This window comes from Piliocolobus tephrosceles, chromosome 6 (genome assembly GCF_002776525.5).
Source record: "Piliocolobus tephrosceles isolate RC106 chromosome 6, ASM277652v3, whole genome shotgun sequence".
Classification (NCBI taxonomy): Eukaryota; Metazoa; Chordata; class Mammalia; order Primates; family Cercopithecidae; genus Piliocolobus; species Piliocolobus tephrosceles.
This window is the reverse complement of record NC_045439.1, coordinates 5,589,640-5,602,427: the sequence shown is the minus strand read 5'-3', so window position 1 is coordinate 5,602,427 and position 12,788 is coordinate 5,589,640. Positions and strand designations below refer to the sequence as shown.

Genomic DNA, 12,788 nt, shown 5'->3' with positions numbered 1-12,788 from the left:
TAACTAATCAATGGATAATGTGGAAGTGAGTGGAGAAAAAGAGAACGAGTCCTGGATCGATGATGTGATGACCACTAGTGGCGTATGAATCTTATGTGGCATATGAGTCTTACACAGTGAATACGTGTTTGAAACTCTGAGGTCTGTTGGGGAAGATACGTGGCCCTTTCTCTCTTTCAAATGATGCTACATAAATGTTTCAGAAATGATTTTCTTTGTGATAATTTCATTCTATTTTTATAATTGGATCAATGTGAGAATCAATAAACAAATATATAAATAAAGTGGATGAAGCATTGTTCAGATATGGCAGGATATATTATTAATATGTATTGAAAACAGTGAAGTCCAAAGAGAAATAAATGGCACATGTCTGTCACCTCTTTGGCCAATGATGACATAGATAGTATAATTATAGACAATGATCAATTTTTTGGTTAGTGGCAAGTTCAAAATTGTTCATTTTCTTAAGAGAAAATGAAATAAATATACTCCAGATAATTACTGCCTAAATGACCAACTAAATGAAAGGTGAAAGGCAAAGATCAATGGTGATAATGTCTCAAATTTGTTATTATCTTCTCTGCTCTGTACTCCTCAGAATGAACCAAATTTTACTGTTTTAAGAATTCTTCCATGGTCCTCTGTTTGCACCATGCTTAGGAACGAGCATGCGGACCCATGTGATTAGTGATCAAAGTTCTTGTCTTGGTGGTTTGTTGAAGAGTATGTCATGTGTTATAAAAAAGTTTGTAATAGGCTGAGCATGGTGGCTCACACCTGTAATCCAAGCACTTTGGGAAGCCGAGGCAGGTGAATCACCTGAGGTCAGGAGTTTGAGATCAGCTTGGCCAACATGGTGAAACCCCGCCTCTACTAAAAATACAAAAATCAGCTGGGTATGGTGGCCTGTAATTCCAGCTACTCAGGAGGCTGAGGGAGGAGAATCACTTGAACCCAGGAGGAGAAGGTTGCGGTGAGCTGAGATTGCATCATTGCACTCCAGCCTGGGCAGCAGAGTGAGACTCCGTCTCAACAACAACAACAAAAAAAAGTTTATAATACAAAGATGGCCAATGCTATCCCAAAGATAGATATGAGAGTTATATAAAGTATTATATTGATAATGCATAGATGAAAAAATGAGGACAATTATATCAATGTTATAATGATTCTACATACATATATGGAATATCCAGGTTATTCTTTTTTTTTTTTTTTTTTTTTTGAATCATAGGGACTTACTAGTGAGTTAACAAGTCAGTCAGTAGACAAGATAGAAATGAGTGGAAAAAGAGATGATCAGTCCTGGATCGATGATGACTGCTGGTGGCGTATGAGTCTTACATGATGAATACGTGTCTGGAACTCTGAGGTCCATCACAAAAGAAATTGAGCTCCTTCTGTAGTTTGAAATAATCCTGTGTATATAGATGTCAGTGATATAGAATTTATTTGTTTTTGGTCTTTGTTTTTACTTATTTTCATTGTATTTTTATAGTTGCTCAATGTGAGAACCTATGTGTATATATATATAATTTCCATATATTATATAAAAAGATGAATAACGTTAATCATTGCCCAATTATTAAAATCTGTAGTGAGGCAAGAAACATTTCATATGTATTGAAAACATGGAGTCCAAAGAGAAATAAATGGGACATGCCTGTCACCTCTTTGGCCAATGATGATATAGCCGGTATAATTATAGACAGTGTTCAAATTCTTGGCCAGTAGCAAGTTTGAATTTGTTAATTTTCTTAACAGAAAATGAAATTACTACAATTAATGAAATGAAATTTTCTTAACAGAAAATGAAATTAATATGAAATTGAAATAATGATTGCATGAATGACTAATTATAGGTGAAAAGCAAGAATCAATGGTGACAATGTCTCAAATTTGTTATCATTTTCTCTTCTCTGTACTCATCAGAATGGATGTCCTTGTTCTAATTTGAGGATGCCTCCAAGGTCACATATTCTGTTTGCACCATGCTTAGGAAGGAGCGTGCAGACCAATGTGAATAATAGTCAAAGTCCTTACATTGGTTTGGGTGGTTTGTTTAAGAGTAATCAACGTATTATTTAAAAGCGTGAAATACAGTCAAAGATGGCCAATGTTATTCCAGTGACACAGGAGTGACATGAAGTATTATATTGATGATGCATATATATAAAACAGGATAGTTAATGAAACACACCACTGTTTGAGTGATTCTGTATACTGATGTGGAATATCAAGAGTGTTACTGAGTTTTGTGAATCATGGGCCTTGAAAGTATTATTAATGAATAAATGACTTAATCAATAGACAAGGTAGAAATGAATAGCAAAAAAAGATCAACCCTGAGTCAGTGATGACTACTGGTAGTGTATGAGTTATATATGATGAATACATATCTGGAACTCTGAGGTCCATCACAAAAGAAATCTGGCCCATTCCTTCTGATTCAGATGATCCTATGAATATGCAATGTGTTTGCTTTTGGTCTTTGGGTTTGTTCACTTCATTGTATTATTATAATTGGATCAATGAATTAATTTATACATATACATGTACATATATGAAGGGGATGAAGTAGTGTCCAATTATAAAATAAGTGGTGAGGCAAGATGTACTATTATTATTATATTAAGGCATTATATTAAAGCTTTAATATATTAAATAAATATCTAATATTAGTTAATGCATAATAAATGCAATATTTAACATATATTAAATATAATAACATATTAAAATATTATATTAAAGCATTGAAGTCCCAAGAGAAATAAATGTTACACTACGGTAACTTCTTTGACTAAGGATGATACAGATAGTATTTATAGATAATGGTCAACCTCAGGGTCAAGGAAAGTTGCACAAGATGTTCATTTTCTTAAGAGAAAATGAAATAAGTATCCTTCAGATAATGATTTCTCAAATATCTTCCTAAAGGGAAGATGATAAACACAAATCAAGGAGGACTGTTTAATCTGTTTGTGATGTGCTCTGCATTGTGGCCTCAGGATGAATGTTTGCCAGCTGATTCCATGGTTACAAACTCTACAGCTGCATCTCTATTAGGAGCATGAAGACCAGTGTGAGTAATAGTCAATGCTCCTTCTTGTTTTGACCATTTAAAAATGTTATTTGCTATATTATTAAAAAGTATTAAACACAATAAAAGAGGGTGAAATATGCAATATTTAAAAATTGGATTAAAAACTTTAGGTTAATTAATGCATATGTGAAACATTGAGCTCAGTTAATGAAAGAAATATGGTCTTTGTGGAAATGATTATATGAATGAATGCTAGGAATATGCAGGAATCTTATTCTCTTTTTGAAGACTTATGTGTATTTCCTTGATAGTGAATTAGTCAACAAACAAATTGAGATGGTAATAGAGAAAGAAGGCTGATCCTGGAGCAGTGATGGCGACTGGTGGTGTGTGAGTCACGCTCAGTGACAGTGAATTTCATGTGTCGGGAACTCTGAGGTCCAATACAATGGGATCTTGTCCATTCCCCCTTATAAACAGATGTCAGGATACAGGATATACAAGGATCTTCTTCATGATCTTTGTGCTCATGAATTTAAAAAATATCATTGTAAAAGAATCAAGGGCAGGATGAATAAATCAGTGTGTAAATGAAGAAGATGAGGTGAAGCATTGTTTATTACTAAAATATGTATTAAGAAAAATGGATTTTAATTTAAATTGGAATGGACAATATAGGCATGGATGAAAGGTATTATGTCTTGGACCAAAAATAACATAGATTGTGATAGGTTATAGTTATTACTTTCAATTAGTTGCAGCCTTGAAGTCTATTTTATTAGTAACTATTACCATTAATTAATAAAAGCCAAAGTGACAATGTAAATGAATGGTGAAATGTATGGATTGATGGAAAGAATGTCTCAATATTTTGATTGTCTTCTCTGCTTTGCACTCTTCAGAATGGATGCACTGAGCTGATTATGAATTTAGCCCTGATCAAGACTTGTGTTGCTGTTATTTTATGAAAGATTCCAGTGTGAGTAATAGCCATGTTCTTGTGTTGTTTGGGTGGTTTAAGGATATTTACTGTGTTATTGAAAATTTTAAAAAGTCAGATAATGTATATATATATATATATAATGAATATCAATTATAGACGAATTATGGGAACCATAAATTTTTACAATTATTACACATGAATTACTGAATTAATCAACAAATAATATCTAACTGAATGAAGAGAAAGTGGGCCCTTCCTGGACCAATGATGATAAATACCGGCGTATGAGTCTTGGATGATGAATAATACATGTCTGGAACTCTGAGGTCCAACACAAAAGAAAGCCAGTTTTTCCTGCTCATGTATTTTCACTCTATTATTATAATTGGATCAATAAAAGAATCAATGAACGAATATATAACTAAATAAAGATGACTCGTGTGAAGCATTGTCCAATTATAAAAATAGATGATGTGGCAAGAAATAATATTAATATATACTGGAAACTCTGAACTTCAAAGAGAAATAAATGGTACATGATTGTTAAATCTTTGGCTAAGTATGATGTAGACAGTAATAGGTAAATATCTGTGTTCATTTTCTGGGTCAATGGCAAGATTAACATTGTTAGCCTACATAGGAGAAAAATAAACATTATTACAAATTACTAATTATGTATGACTGAATACCTGAAAAGAGGAATTGAAGGACCAGTGGAAAGAATGTTACAACCTTTTAAAATCATCTGCTCTGCTCTGTGATCCTCAGAATGAAAGCACTTGAGTTGATTCAAGCACTCTTCTATGGTCATGATCTCTGTGGTTGCCTCTGTGTGTTAGGAGCATGGAGACCAATGTGAGTAGTAATTAATGTTGTTATACCAAAATCCAACAGTTTTTAGAATGGTATTTGCTGCATTATGTTAGAGTTTTAAATATAATCAAATAAAGGAAGTCTGTCTATGTTAAATATCAGATTGATATGAAACATTATACTGAGTAATGCATTTATGCAATAGCTCAGTTAAAGAAATTTGGTCTCTGTGGAAAGGATTATATAGATGGATGTTAGGGATATTCAGAATCTAATTCTTAGTTTTCTTTTCAGATTTCTGTGTATTTCTTTGTTAATACATTAATCAGTAAACAAATTTAGATGGGAATAGAGAAAGAGGGCTGATCTGGACCAGTGATGACCACTGGTGGCGTATGAATCATGCACATGAATACCATGTTTCTAGAACTCTGAGGTCCAACACAAATGGGATCTAGTCCATTCATCCTTTGTGAAGGGATCCAATGGACAGGTATCAGGATATGCAAGGATCTTTTTCAGGATTTTTGTGTTAGTATTTAAAAGATACTATTTTAAAAGAATCAAGGGCAGGATAAATCAATGAATGTATAAACGAATAGAAATGAAGAGAGTGAAGCATTGTTTATTGCTAAAATATGTAATAAAGAAAATGGATTATTGGTGTAAGTTAGAATGGATAATATATGGATGGAATTTATTATGTCTTGGACTAAAGATGGCATCAACTGTGATGAATAATAGTTATTACTCTCAGTCAGTTACACATTTGAAGTTCATTTTATTGAGAGAAAAATAAGCAAATATTTCTATAAATTATTATTATTATTATTATTATTATTATTATTATTACTTTGAGACAGAGTTTGGCTCTTGTCATCCAGGTTGGTCTGCAGTGGCACAATTTTGGCTTGCTGCACCCTCAGCCTGCTAGGTTCAAGTGATTCCCCTGTCTCAGACTCCCAAGTAGCTGGGATTACAGGCGCCCGCCACCATGCCTGGCTAATTTTTGTATTTTTAGTACAGATGGGATTTCACCATGTTGGCCAGGCTGATCTTGAGCTCCTGACCTCAGGTGATCCACCCACCTCAGCCTCCCAAAGTGCTGGAATTATAGGCGTGAGCCACTGTGCCTGGCCCCACAAATTTTTAAAAACCAAAAAGATGACACAAACGAATAGTGGAATATATCAGTCAGTGGAGAGAAATTCTCAATCTTTTATCATCTTCTCTGCTTTGTATGAAGATGGATCAGAATGAATGCATCAAGTGGGCTTAAGCATTCTGCTTGATGGAAAGCTGTATTGCTGTTGTGTTTGGAAAGAAACTAACATGAGTAACAGCCAAAATTTTGGTCTTCCTTTGGGTACTTGACTAAAGGTATTCATAGTATTATTAAAAATTTTAAATTATTATAAAGTTAACCATGGCCCAATGATTAACATAATGTAGAACAGTATGTTTATTAATCAATAATGTGCCACATAGAGGTGAATGAATGAAAGCAACATTGTCTAATGTGGAAAGGATTCTGTAGACAGACGCTTGGTATGTCTGGCATCATGTTCATAGGTTTTTGTGAATCATGTTCTTATTTTACTCTTATAAATTGATTAATGATTTATTCAAAACAAAAGTAGCAATATATGAAAATTGAGACCAATGATGGCGTGAGCCATATACAATGAGTTAAACATGTCTGGACTTTGATGGGTCCTACACAAAAGACATATAGTCCATATTGTTGATATAACACATCCTCTAGGCCCATGTTGGGAATATCCAAGGATCTTGGGCTTGATCTTTGGGTTCATATATTTTCATTCTAGTATTATAATTGGATCAATGAAATAACCAATGAATAAGTAAATTAATGAAGTATTGTTCAAATTAAAAATATGTAGTGAGCAAAGAAACACTACTAATATATTATGAAAACACTGAACTCTAATTTGGAATAATTTTACATGACTTTTACCTCCTTAGCCCAGAATGGTGTAGATGGTATAAGTTACAGACACTGTTCATGTTCTGGATAGATGATGATTTTGAATTTGTTCATTCTCTTAAGAGAAAAAAATACTCGAAATGTGTGATTACTGAAATGACTGCCTGAAGGTGAAAAGCAAGGATCAGTGGAGAGAATGTCTCAGATGTCTGTTCTCCTTCGTTTTAAAATCATCTGTTCTGTCCTGTATTTCTCACACTGGACCCATCTGAGCTGATTTAAGAATTCTCCCATGGTTATGACTGTATGATTGAATCTCTATTAAGAGCTTGGAGACCAATGTGAGTAAGAGTCAAAATTTTTGTCATGGCTTGGGTGGTTTGTTTAAGGATGTTCACTATATTTTAAAAAGTGTGAAATATAATCACAAAAGGCCTAACGTAAACATCATGATTTGGGATTAACATGAATCATTATACTGATTAATGCATATATGAAAAACTGAGGATAAATAATAAAATTTAAATACTGATTTGTGAATAATGATGGATACCTAACAAATAGGTATGCTTTTGTTGGAGGTTTGTGAATCATCAGCTTTAAAAATATTATCAGTGAATTTATGAATTAGTCAATAAACAATGTTGTAAAGAATGAAGAGAAAGTGGGCCTTCCTGGACCAATGATGACAATTGCCGGCGTATGAGTGCTGGGTGATGAATAACACGTGTGTAGAACTCTGAGGTCCAACATACAAAACACCTCAATAAGCAAGGATCAGTGGAGGAATATCTAATTTAAAAAAAATCATCTTCTTTTTTTTTTGTACTCCTCAGAGTGATAATCTGGATGTGATTTATGCATTCTTCCATGGCCACCAGCCTTATGGTTGCATCTCTGCGTTAGAGCTTAGAGATCAATGTGAGTAATAGTCAAAGTTCTTGGTGTGGTTTAGGTGGTTTAAGGTATTCACTGCATTACTAAAAAGTATGAAATATAGTCACATAAGGCCCGCTGTTACAAATGACAAATATGAAGCATTATATTGATTAATACATGTGTGAAAAGCTGAGGATAATTAAAGCAGGAGATACATGGAGATGAGATGATAATATGTACAGATTAAGAATATCAAGGCTGTTCTTGGGGTTTTGTGAATTATAGGGTTTTGATTTATTGTTAGTGAACTAATGATTAAGTCAACAGACAACATAGAAATGAATGGAGAAAAGGAGGCCCAATCCTGGATCGATGATGACCACTGGTGGTGTATGAGTCATACATGATGAATTGTATGTCTGGAACTCTGAGGTCCTTCACAAAAGAAATTGGGTCTTTTTGTTCATTCTTTCTTATGTTATTATTATGACTGGGTCAATGAAAGAATCAGTAAACAAATACATAAATGAATCAAGGTAAAATGGGGGAAACATTGTCTAATTATAAAAATTTGTAGTGAGGCAAGGAATTTTGTTAATATGTGTAGAAAACACCAAAATCCAAAGAGAAGTAAATGGTGTATAATGGTTTATTTTGGCAAAGGATGATATGGACAGTATTAATTAGGTAATGTTTTTGTTCTGGGTCAGTGGCAAGTTCAAAATTGTTCATTTTAAGAGAAAAGGAAATAAATATACTCCAAGTAGTGATTGCCTGAATTAATGACTAAATGGAAGATGATAAGCAAGGATCAATGGAGGATTTTCTCATTTTTTAATCATCTGTTTTGCTCTGTACTCCTCAGAATAGATGCTTTAGAGGTGATTCAGTCTCTCATCCCTGCTCACCAGCAGGTTGGTTGCATCTCGTTTTGGAGTATGAAGGCCAATATGAGTAATAGTCAATGTTCCTGTCTTTGTTGGTGTAGCTTTTTTAAAAAGATATTTTCTATGTTATTAAAATGTGTTAAATATAACCAAAGAGGCCCAAACATGCCAATTTTACTATCAGATTGATAGATGTATTATAGTGATTGGTCAATATATGGACCAAAGAAGATCATTACCATGGAAGACAGTAATGAAGAGATTTAGTCTGTGGAAATGAATCTGTAGATGAATGTTAGGAATCTTTATGAATACTATTCTTGTGTTTTCTGACTGATGTGTATTTATTATTAATGAATTAATCAATGGATAAATTTGTATTAGTGTGAAATCAAAGAGATCCTGGACCAATGATGACGACTGGTGTGAGTCATGCATAATGAATACCATGTGTCTGGAACTCTGAGGTCCAAAACAAATGGCATCTAATCCATTCCCCATTTCGAAGGGATCTTATGCACAGATGTTAGAATCTATGAGGATGTTGTTGTTGATATTTTTGTTCATGAATTTTAAAAATATTATTGTAAATGAATCAAGGACAGAATAAATAAACAAATGTATAAATTAATAGAGATGAAGAGGGTGAAGCATTGTTTATTACTAAACTTCATAGTAAGGAAAATGAATATTACTAGAAATGGAATGAGTAATAAATTGATCAGGATATTATATCTTGAACTAAGGATGACACAGACTGTAATAGGTAATAGTTCTTGCTCTCATTCAATTGCAAGTTTTGAAGTTTATTATATGAAAAATATATAAATATTAGCATAAATTAATAAAAGCCTAAAAGGCAGTGCTAACAAATGGTAAACAACGTGGATCAACGGAGAGAACATCTCAATGTTTTTCTGTGCTTTCTACTCTTCAGAATGGATGCAGCAAGCTGTTTCAACCATTCTGTTGGAATCAAGATTGTTGTGTTGCCTCTGTGTTTGGAAAGAGACCAAGGTGAATTATAGTCAAAGTTCTTATCTTGGTTTCAACAATTTGTTTGAGGATATTCTTGGTATTATTATAAAATGTATTAAATTATTCTAGAGAGGAGAGATATGCTCAAAAGAAATATTATACAACATGGTGATTGTAGTTAACGTTATACATCATATTCTTGAAAAATGCTAGAGGGTAGCTGTTAAGTATTCTCACCACAAAATGATAACTATGAGATGTAATACATATGTCAGTTAGATAGATTTACTTATTCCACAATGTATATATACTTCAGAACATCATGTTGTGCATGATAAATACATACAATTTTATCTGTCAATCAAAAAATTAAAAAGTATTAAATTAATATACAGTTAACCACAGCTCTATGATGAGTATGACCTGAAACAGTATGTTGTTTAATTTATCATGTGCAACATTGAGGTCAATAAATGAAAGAGATCTAGTCTATGTTGAAAGTGACTCTGTAGATGTTATAGATACTCAAAGACCTTGTTGTTGGCTTTGTCTGAACCATGTATTTGTTTTTATTAATGTCATTAATATGATCATTTAATTGATAAAAATGTAGGAGCATATGAAGGATTGGAGACCCAATCATGGACCAATGATGACAAATGATGGCATTGGAGTTATGGACGATGAATAATATGTGTCTGAAACTCTGAGGTCCAACACAACACATAATCTGTCTGTTCTGTCTGTTGAAATTGAGTTACAGAGAAATGTCAGGAATGTATAGATAATATCCATGTATTGATTCCATAGATTGATATTTATTATTATCAATGGATCAATGATAGATTCATTAAACTAATGTAAATTAATGTATAATGAACAAGAGGGTCAAACATTGTCCAATATGAACATACGTGTGGAGGCAAGAAATGTTATTAATCAAAATTTAAAGCACTGACATTCATTTACAAATAAATGGATAAAAGATATTACTACTTTTGGTAAGAATCATATAGAAATTGGTAAGAGTTGATTTTATTGTTCTGGATTAGTCCCGTGATGGAAGTATTCCTTTGCATAAGATAAATAAATATATATACATATACACACACACACACACATAGTGAACAAATAATAAATACCTACATGACCTAGTAAATGAAATGCAGAAAGCAGGAATCAAGAATCAATGGAGATAAGGTCTTAATTTTGTTATCATTTGCTCTGCTTCATACCCTTAGAATGAACACACTCAGGTGATTTAAGCACTCTTCCATGGCGATGAGCTCTGTGGTTGCCTCTGTATATTAAGAGCACAGAGATTAAAGTGAGTAATGGCTGACATTCTTTTCTTGGTTTCAGTATTTCTTTTCTCATAAGATTATTCACTATATTATTAAAAAGCATGAAATATAATGAATGCAATTATAAACCAGTATAAATATGAGATGTATGAAACATTATATCCATTAATGCATGTATTACAAATAGGATAATTAATGAAACTGTTATGTTGATGTGAGAATAATTCTATATAGAAATTAGGGATATAAGGACTCTTCTTGAGTTTTTGTGAATAATAACACTATAATTGTATGATATAATGAATTAATCAATAAACAAATATAGGTGACAACAGAGTAAAAGGGCCAATCCTAGATCAATGATGACTACTGGTGGCGTATGAGTCATATACGATGAATACGTGTCTAGAACTCTGAGATCCAATGTGAAAGGATGCAATTCATTTACTCTGGTTGAAGTGACACTGTAGCCAGTTGTCGCGACTATACAAGGATCTTGGTTTTGGTCTTCATGCTATGCAGAGAATGTCTTTTTTTTTTTTTTTTTTTTTGCCATTTTCTCTGATTTATATTTCTCAGAATGGACCCACTCAAGCTGACTTGAGAATTCCTCCTTGGTCACAAGCTTTTTGGGTTGCATGTCTGGATTAGGAGCCTAGAGAACAATGTGAGTAATAGCTAAAATTCTTGTCTTGTTTTGCATGGTTTGTTTATGGGCAGTCACTATATTATTAAAAAGTGTGAAATATAATCAAAGAAGGTGAGCTGTAGCTTAGTAATAAGCATGGGATTAACATGAGGTATTATATTTTTTAGTGTGTACATGAAATACTGCAATTATTATTAAGATAAGAGATATTGAAGTGAGAATGATTTTAAGTACATGTTAGGGATATAGATCTCTTGAATTTTTGTGAATCAGAGTTTTAAAATTATAATTATTAAATTAATCAATAAATAACTTAGAAACGAACTGAGTAAAAGTGGGCCCTTCCTGGATCAATGATGAAACTTGCCGGCATATGAGTCTTGGATAATGAATGATATGTGTGTGGAACTCTGAGGTCCAACACAAAAGAAAAGTGATGTTTTTTTCCATGTGCTTTCATTCTATTATTATAATCGGATCAATGAAAGCATCAATGAACAAAAATATAAGTAAATCGAGATAAAATAGATGAGGCATTGTCCAAATATAGAAATATGTGGCAAGGCAAGAAGTATTATTGCTATATGTTGAAATCATGAAATTCAATGAGAAATTAATGGTATGTGACTTTTACCTCTTTGGCTAATGATACACAGACAGTTTAAATTATAGGCAATGCTCATGCTCTGAGTCTGTGGCAAATCTGAAGTTGTTTGTTTTTAGAGAAAATGTAATATCCTCCCAATGAATGTTTGCCTTAATTACCGGCTAAACGGTAGACACAAAGCAGGGAACCATGGCCATAAGGTCTCAAATTTTTAGTCAACAGTCCTACTTTGTGCACCTCAGAATGGGCTCACTTGAGTTGTCTCAAGCACCCCTTCATGCCCACGGGCTGTACAGTTGCATCTGTGTGTTAGGAGCTTGGAGGCCACTGTAAGTAATAGTCAATGTTCTTGGCTTGAGTACTTTTTTTAAGGATAGTTACTACAGTATTAAAAATTATACAGTATATTAAAGAAGGCCAACTGCAGCCCAGTGACAAATGTGAAATTGATATGGAGCAGTCTATTGATGAATTCATTCAATTAATTAATTTAAGAAAACTGAGGATATTTAGTAAAGGAGGTACATTGACCTGAGAATGATTCTATACGCATATTAGGGACATCAAGGCTTTTTTCAGGTTTTGTGCATTATAGCACTTTAAACACATTATTAGTAAATTACTGAATTAATCAATAAACAATGTAGAAACAAATGAAGAAAAGATGGGCCATTCCTGGACCAATGATGATGACTGGTGGTATACGACTCAAAGGTATAAGAAGTGTTTTTGTT

The 12,788-nt window shown here is 33.0% G+C and overlaps 9 non-coding genes and 3 pseudogenes across 9 annotated transcripts; all 12 read left to right on the top strand.

Annotated features, from left to right (window-relative positions):
• The first annotated feature begins 52 nt into the window (after positions 1-52).
• On the top strand, positions 53-147 carry LOC111538374 (annotated as a pseudogene).
• A 1,162-nt stretch (positions 148-1,309) lies between these two features.
• On the top strand, positions 1,310-1,381 carry LOC111538409. The gene has a single exon (XR_002730331.1). It is a non-coding gene; the product is annotated as a small nucleolar RNA SNORD113/SNORD114 family (small nucleolar RNA).
• Positions 1,382-2,349: 968 nt separating this feature from the next.
• Positions 2,350-2,421, top strand: LOC111538424. Its single transcript, XR_002730345.1, has one exon. It is a non-coding gene; the product is annotated as a small nucleolar RNA SNORD113/SNORD114 family (small nucleolar RNA).
• Positions 2,422-3,409: 988 nt separating this feature from the next.
• Positions 3,410-3,490, top strand: LOC111538372 (annotated as a pseudogene).
• A 756-nt stretch (positions 3,491-4,246) lies between these two features.
• Positions 4,247-4,321, top strand: LOC111538419. Its single transcript, XR_002730341.1, has one exon. It is a non-coding gene; the product is annotated as a small nucleolar RNA SNORD113/SNORD114 family (small nucleolar RNA).
• Positions 4,322-5,170: 849 nt separating this feature from the next.
• Positions 5,171-5,244, top strand: LOC111538421. Its single transcript, XR_002730343.1, has one exon. It is a non-coding gene; the product is annotated as a small nucleolar RNA SNORD113/SNORD114 family (small nucleolar RNA).
• A 2,181-nt stretch (positions 5,245-7,425) lies between these two features.
• On the top strand, positions 7,426-7,500 carry LOC111538429. The gene has a single exon (XR_002730349.1). It is a non-coding gene; the product is annotated as a small nucleolar RNA SNORD113/SNORD114 family (small nucleolar RNA).
• A 494-nt stretch (positions 7,501-7,994) lies between these two features.
• LOC111538416 lies at positions 7,995-8,067 on the top strand. The gene has a single exon (XR_002730338.1). It is a non-coding gene; the product is annotated as a small nucleolar RNA SNORD113/SNORD114 family (small nucleolar RNA).
• An 852-nt stretch (positions 8,068-8,919) lies between these two features.
• Positions 8,920-8,989, top strand: LOC111538423 (annotated as a pseudogene).
• A 1,147-nt stretch (positions 8,990-10,136) lies between these two features.
• On the top strand, positions 10,137-10,211 carry LOC111538418. The gene has a single exon (XR_002730340.1). It is a non-coding gene; the product is annotated as a small nucleolar RNA SNORD113/SNORD114 family (small nucleolar RNA).
• Positions 10,212-11,150: 939 nt separating this feature from the next.
• LOC111538412 lies at positions 11,151-11,222 on the top strand. The gene has a single exon (XR_002730334.1). It is a non-coding gene; the product is annotated as a small nucleolar RNA SNORD113/SNORD114 family (small nucleolar RNA).
• Positions 11,223-11,793: 571 nt separating this feature from the next.
• Positions 11,794-11,868, top strand: LOC111538428. Its single transcript, XR_002730348.1, has one exon. It is a non-coding gene; the product is annotated as a small nucleolar RNA SNORD113/SNORD114 family (small nucleolar RNA).
• Positions 11,869-12,788: the final 920 nt, after the last annotated feature.